The following is a 7,500-nucleotide window of genomic DNA, read 5'->3' as shown; positions in this document are numbered from 1 at the left end:
TATCGGCCCTGGGGCCTATACAAGCCCAGCCAAAAAGGCACCCTGGCTTTTGCCACCCAAGAAAATTATTTTCCTGTGCCACTGTCGAGCAGAGCCACAGAGGTGATATACCTTATTTTTATTTAGCTTGTTAACCAACTAACCCTAAGAGGCACAAGTCCATGTTTTCTCTGGTGAGTCTTTTTCACATGCAAATTAGAGTAAAAATCAACTATGCTCCCTGGCTAAGTAAATAGTATCAATCCCAACTCAAGGATAGGGACAAAGCCTGGAATCACTTTCACAGAATGAAAACCCAGATCGCAAAACAGAGGCAACTATTACCACAATATCTAGAAAATCACTGCAATCACCTCAAAAGTTCTGGTCTGCAATTAATAATATATTTCAACCAGGTAAATCAGCCACTCTTACTCCAAAGTCAACCAACCACTCTGACAATACAGCAACCCAATTCAATAGATACTTTACAGAAATTATCCAAGCCCTGGCTGCCTCTCAAACCATCCCCACTAACTCGACTCTCTTTCCAATACAGCACAACATCGACTCCGAGAATGGACCCAACCAATTTACTCTACACCCTGTGTCTGTTAATATCATTAAAATACTACTCAAAAAATTGAAACAAACCACACTAACTGCAGACAGCCTCCCAACAGAATTTCTACAAATTGCATCAGAAACAATAGCATACCCAGTAACCATACTCCTCAATAGAGCAATATCAGAAAACATAGTTCCTACCATCTGAAAGTCTCCCACATTATACCTTTATGCAAGTGGGTAATTCAACTGAGCTTACCAGTTACAGTCCAATAGCTATTATACCACTCTTATCTAAAATCTTATGGAGGGTCATACATACCCAATTCATTGACTACCTCTATACACACAAACTGCTATCAAACACTAAAGACATCTTTTGCTGCTCTCACAGCACCACTACAGCCCTAATGGCCTTCACCAACATGGTAAACCAGCACAGAAATAATGACCAAATTTGTATCTGCCATATTTTTAGACTTGTCCAAATTCTTTGATATGGTAAACCACAGGAAACTCATCCAAGTTCTCTGAACCTTTAACCTTAGTAACTCATCTCTAAACTGGTTCCAAAGCTACCTATCAAGGCGACAGCAGGCCATCCAGTGAGAATACCAGCGCTCGCCTCTTTTCCCAGTTTCCATAGGAGTCCCACAATGTTCCATCCTTGGGCCTCTACTTTTCTTTCTCTTCACCAACCAACTCCACACCTCCACACATCATGCCTCAGTAATACAATACACAGATGACTACTCTGATGTGCACAGCCTCCTCCCTACAAGACCACCATAACATAACCCAAGATTCCTTTCTATCTGTGGAAACCTGGCTCATCAACTACCAACTCATTCTAAATCTTTACAAAACAAAACTCCTTTTCTTATTCCCAATTCAATCACCTTCACCTCCCCTGTCTTTCAGTATCCTATCCAAAAATAAAACCATTATCACCCCCACAACTCACACAAAGCTGTTAGATGTAGAAATCAACAATAATCTAAATTTTGATATTCACATAGCTCAAACCATCAAGAAGATCCACAAGAAACTTCTATACAGAAATAAACAATTTCTAATAACAAACACTAAAGCTACTATCGCTCACACACACACCTCCTGTCAACCCTCCTATATGCTTCCCCAATTCTAACTAATCTCCACAAAACAAATCGTAACAAACTGGAATCCTATTACAATAAGATAGCCAAATTTGCTTCAGATGTTTCATTCAGGGCCCACCACTGTGCATCTCTTAAACAGCTAAATTGGCTTGAACCTCCTCAGTTGTTATACTTCAATCAACTAACCTTTGCCCATAAAATACTGCATCAACCACATAAAACCCCTGCTCTCCAAAATCTTATACAACCATACACCACTACTAGATGTTCTTCGTGTTTCACTGTTGCAGTCATTACATTTGGGTAATCTGCTGGCAGGTTGCCCTCAGTCGGCCTGAATAACAAAGTCTTGGGTCCTGCGTCAGTTGCTGTCTCCTCTTCCATGACATCATGTCATCAGGGGTATAAAACATGCAGCTGACACCATTTTAATCATTCTTTCTTGCCATGCAGTGCCCAAAGCAGAAGCAGTTCGCAAGTGCCAGTCGGCCGACTCCTGAAATTTTCATTTTCAAGTTTTAGAACCGAAGTCTTCAAACTAAAGCTAACTACCCTGTTGGGGAAACTTTTTCTTGCTCCTTCCCGATGTCAGTAAAAGTTAATAATTGCATTACTTCTGGGAAGCAAATACCTCATAAGGATTTTCATTTGTACTGTATTCCTTGCTAGGCCCTGATCACAATGTGCCTTGCTGTCAGTTTTGTGCTAAATTTAACCAATGCACTATTAAGCGTCGGTATATTTTTGCTACTAAATATTTTGGTTCAAGATTTAACTACACTGAAATGTCATTGGTTAGCAATCTGACTACCGGAGTTCACAAAAAAAGCAAGGAAAAAGACAGACACAGGCCATCGAGGTCCAAAACCGATGACAAAGCTTCTCCTAAGCCAGTTGCTGATTCACCGGTACTCAGTGAGGTGCTTTCGCAGCCCCTGATGCCTGCTACTTTTGAGTTGCAGGCCTCTACCGAGACCCATTCGGAGTCCGGTATGCTGTGAGATTCTGCAAGTATTGAACCTGTGGATGTTTCTCCCTTGGATGGGTCTGGAGCCGCTGAGCAGGCATCGGCTTCTGAGGGTGTTTTCAGGCCTCAACATTTGTATATTAAACTGACGCCATCATCAAAAACAAGGCCAAAAGCAACTTCTATGTATAAAAAACTGAAGCATGAGCCATGTGCTCAGGCCCCTATGCCTAAAAAACAAATAATTAAAATGGCTGAGGATTTAATTAACTTGATCAGGGGTTCCCAACCCCCCCTGCTAAGAGGCCTAGGAAAGGCACTGATTATGAATCTTCAGATCAGGTTTCCATTTCTTCTGATTCCTCTTCTGATCAGGAATTTTCTATTCCACCTTATGAGGACTCTGATGCAGAGGAATCCATCCCTTCTGCTTCTCCTCCTGAGGATTACTCTTTTGGAGAGACTTTGCATACTTTAAGGGAACATTTTCACTGAGAGAGTCAGGACTTCTCAGAATCAAAAAAGAGGCTTAGGGATTTTCTTCTTCTTCCTCAGCATAGGCCTTTGGCTATACCTCCTGTATTAGACATTGTTGATTATGTGTTCTCGGAATCAAGCATGGCTCCTGATTCCCTGCCTCCAGCTCCTAGTAAGCCAGACAGAAATTACAGGGTTCCTGACTCCCATAAATTTCTTTTCAAAATCCCACTGCTGACCCTGAGACTATTTCTCAGTGTCCCAAGGGTGTTAAGGCTTCTACAGCCAAAAATCCTACCCCTTCTGATAGAGATTACAGGGCGTTGGATAGATGGGGAAAGAAGGTTTATACGTCTGCAACCTTGGCAATAAGGGCTTTAAACTGCTAGTTTCATATGCTTAAATATTAACAACGTGTTATGGGCTTACTGAAACAGAAAATGATGTTGATTTCTGACTGTGCAGAAAATAAAGAGTTACAGGATTTATTGCATTCAGCAGAACAGGTTGGAAAGCATACTTTGCAATGTGGTTTTGATTCCTTGGAGGCCTCTTGCAGGGCCGCCATGACTGGATCTGTGATAAGAAGGCATGCCTGGCTCAAGGAGCAAAATCTGCCTGATCATGTCAAAGCTAAATTGTTGGATGCCCCTTTACAGCATGACAGTCTGTTTGGTAATAAGGCAGAAGAGGTTTTAAAGAAAATGGAAGACAAAGCTAAATCTATGCAAACTGTAAAAGATTTCTTGCAAGTGCAGCCACCCAGGTTCAGTAGGCACTGGCCTACTAAGAATTGATCCTTTCCTATGTCCAACAGAGCCACTCAGGGCAAACCCAGGTGCTCCAAAGGCTCCAGATATCAATCACAAGGATCTTACCGGTCAAAGCAAGGGGGTGCCTCCACCTCCAAATCTGGAGGTAACAAAGCACAACCCTACAGTAAACAGTCTCAATGGCTTTCCTCTACATCTCCAAGCACTTATCTTTTGACAGCCCCCTTGGGGGGAAAACTAGCACTTCATGCTCAAAATTGGCATTTAATTACCCAGGACAAGTGGGTATTAAACATAGTATCCCAGCGGTACAGATTTCATTTCCACATGTTGCCAATTCCAAACGGATGGCCAGATCTGCCACCAAACCAGTGGGCAGAGGCCCAGAAACAAGTCTTGTCCCTCATGGATATGGAGGCTATTCAACCAGTACCAGAAAAGGAAAAAGGACAAGGATTTTATTCAAGACCTTTCCTGGTACCCAGAAAAGACAAATCATGGCATCCAATTCTGGACTTATGAATTCTAAACACATTCCTGGACATTCCAAAATTCAAAATGGTGACTTTACAACAGCTACTGCCTATGCTAGGCAAGAATGCTTGGTTGGTAACTCTAGACTTAAAAGAGGCATACCTGCATATCCCAATAAGGGAATCTTGCAGAAGATTCCTCCACTTCAAAACAGACTTTTTGCATTACCAATTCTCTGCACTGTCCTTTGGCTTATCTACTGCGCCCAGGGTCTGTACAAAGTGCCTGGCACCAGTAATTGCATTTTGCAGACAAAGAAACATTCAAATTTATCCTTATCTGGACGATTGTCTCATTCAGGCAGAGGACAAGGACACTCTTCTTCAACATCTGGCATTTATAAAAAGGCTTCTAGCATGCCCAGGGTACACCATACATGAAAAGAAATCACAACTGGTACCCTCTCAAATAATTACAGTCCTGCATGCAAGCTTGAATACAACTGCCCAGATGGCTTACCTCACGCCAGACAAAAAAATTAAATTGACAACATACTTCAAACAAGTGGCAACAAAAACCCAGCTATCTGCAAGACAAATTCTGCAGGCTTTGGGGTTTACAGCATCCTGCATTATAATATATGTGAGACTGCATATGAGGAAACTTTAATGGTATCTAAAAAGCTTATGGAGTCAATGTCACAGCCTGGAAACAATGATTCCTCTTATTCCCTGCCTGCAACAGGAGTTTCTGTGGTGGGCAGAGACATGTCACCAAAACAAGGGACTGTCATTCATTCTGCCCACTGCCACCCAAACCCTAACTACAGATGCATCAGATTATGCTTGGGGGGCCACTGGGCAGCGAGATGCATTCAGGGCAAATGGAGCCCAAACCAAATGCATCTACATATCAACCAGAAAGAAATGCTAGCTGTTCAGAATGCTCTGACAGCCTTCAAGGACTTCCTTCATCCAGGACAACTACTGATAAAGACGGACAACACCATAGTTATGTGGTATATAAACAAGCAGATGGTACCCACTCCTACCCCCCTTTGCAGACTAGCCATGGCCTTGTGGAACACAGCCTTGACTTACCAAATACATCTTCAAGCTTAATTCCTGCCAGGAAAGCAAAATATTTTGGCAGACAACCTATGCAGAAATCTTATGGAACCGCACAAATGGAAACTGGATCCACAAATCTTCAGCATGTTAACACAAAAATGGGGGAGCCCAGACATAGATCTATTTGCCTCTCCCCAAAACTATCAGTTGGACAAATTCTGCACAAGAACTCATCACAAAAAAGCATGGAACGTGGATACTTCAGCTGGACAAACCTATCAGTCTATGCCTTTCCCCCTCTGCCTCTACTCTCTAAGGTCTTACTAAAAGTCAGACAGGAAAAATCAAAAATGATTCTAATTGCTCTGGACTGGCCTCACCAACACTGGTACCTACTTCTAAGGAATATGTCACACCTTCCTCCGTGGTACTTTCCTCAAATACCTCACCTATTGTCTCAGCAGAACTATCAAATTCTGCACACTCAGCTCCAAACTCTGAACCTTGCAGCATGGCTAATCAACTAATTTCACCAACCACATCTCTCAGTAAACCTGCGATGGATGTCATTTTGGAGGCCAGAAGGCCTAGTACTAGAAAATCTTATCCTGATAAATGGAAGAGATTCTGTGCTTGAAACCAAGCACAAGGAATAGACACAGCTAAGCCCAATATTCCTCAGATTTTGCAATACTTAATTGAGATGCTTCACAAGGGCCTATCTTTATCTTAATAAAAATCCATGCCTCTGCCATCTTGGCTCATTACAACACAGAGCCTCCCCTCTTTTCTCATCCCCTGCTAAAACAGTACCGCAGAGGGGCCAGAAATTTAAGGCCTCCCAGGAGAGTGCAAACTCCTGCATGGGACCTCAATTTTGTGCTGGAAAAACTCACCCTACCTCCTTTTGAACCAGCAGCAACTGCGGATATAAAATTTCTTTCTTGGAAGACAGCCTTTCTTTTGGCGGTCACTTCAGCCAGAAGAGTTTCAGAACTACAGGCTCTCATGGCAGTGGAGCCTTTCATTATTTTTTCCCGGACAGGGTGGCCCTCAAGACCAATCCTTCCTTTATGCCTAAGGTGGTATTCAGTGTGGCTCTTAACCAGACCATTCAGTGGCCAACTTTCTTCCCAAATCTGCAGAACAAGGGGGAGCGGATTCTGCATTCATGGGATGTAAACAGACAACTAAGATTCTACTTAAACAGGACAAAATCTCTAAGAAAGTCTGAGCAACTACTGGTGGCATTTGCTGCAGGATCAGAGGGGAAGGCTATATCAAAGCAGACTATTTCTAAACGGATAAGCCATTGCATTTATTTCTGCTACTTGCACTATGGTAAACCTGTGCCCAAGGGGATCAGATCCCATTCCACCAGGGCTGCCTCCACTTCAACAGCTTTTCTCAGAGGGGTCCCTACCAGAGACATTTTAGAAGCTGCTACTTGGAGCTCATTTCATACATTCACAAAGCATTACCATTTACCTCTCTTTTCTAAATCCAGGGCAGGCTTTGGCACTGCAGTCCTACAGGGCCTTATAGCTGCTCCTAATGCTGTTTAGTTCCATCCTCCCATCCATAGCTTTGGGATTCTACCCAAATGTAGTGACTGCAATAGTGAAACATGAAGAACATAGTACAGTTGTGTACACTTACCATAAATGTAGATGTTTGAGTGTATTCACTGTTGCAGTCCAGATTACCCACTTGTCAGCTCCTTTTCTATACCTTTTCTTTCCTTCACTATACTCAAAAGCCTTTGTGGTGTATTTGCTTTTAGTTGGAGGTAAATTTTATGTGTTATAAAGTGCATTTATATATTTAAAGTTTTATATATATATATATATATATATATATATATATATATTTTTTTTTTTTTGGTCCCCATTTGGGGGGCACCTAACATCTGGGGCAAGAAAAACTGATTAAAATGGCATCGGCTGCATGTTTTACACCCCTGATGACCTGATGTCATGGAAGAGGAGACAGCAACCAACACAGGACCCAAGACTTTGTTATTCAGCCCGAATGAGGGCAACCTGCCAGCAGATTGCCCAAATGTAATGACT

At 42.3% G+C, this 7,500-nt stretch overlaps 1 protein-coding gene across 2 annotated transcripts in view; it reads right to left on the bottom strand.

The window, feature by feature from the left end:
• The window catches only part of CNTN1 (contactin 1), a 1,190,489-nt gene that overhangs the window by 457,766 nt on the left and 725,223 nt on the right, over positions 1–7,500 (bottom strand). The window lies entirely within an intron of this gene.

This window comes from Protopterus annectens, chromosome 11.part0, assembly GCF_019279795.1.
Source record: "Protopterus annectens isolate FY-2018-M chromosome 11.part0, PAN1.0, whole genome shotgun sequence".
Classification (NCBI taxonomy): Eukaryota; Metazoa; Chordata; order Ceratodontiformes; family Protopteridae; genus Protopterus; species Protopterus annectens.
This window is presented reverse-complemented; position numbering and strand designations above follow the sequence as displayed.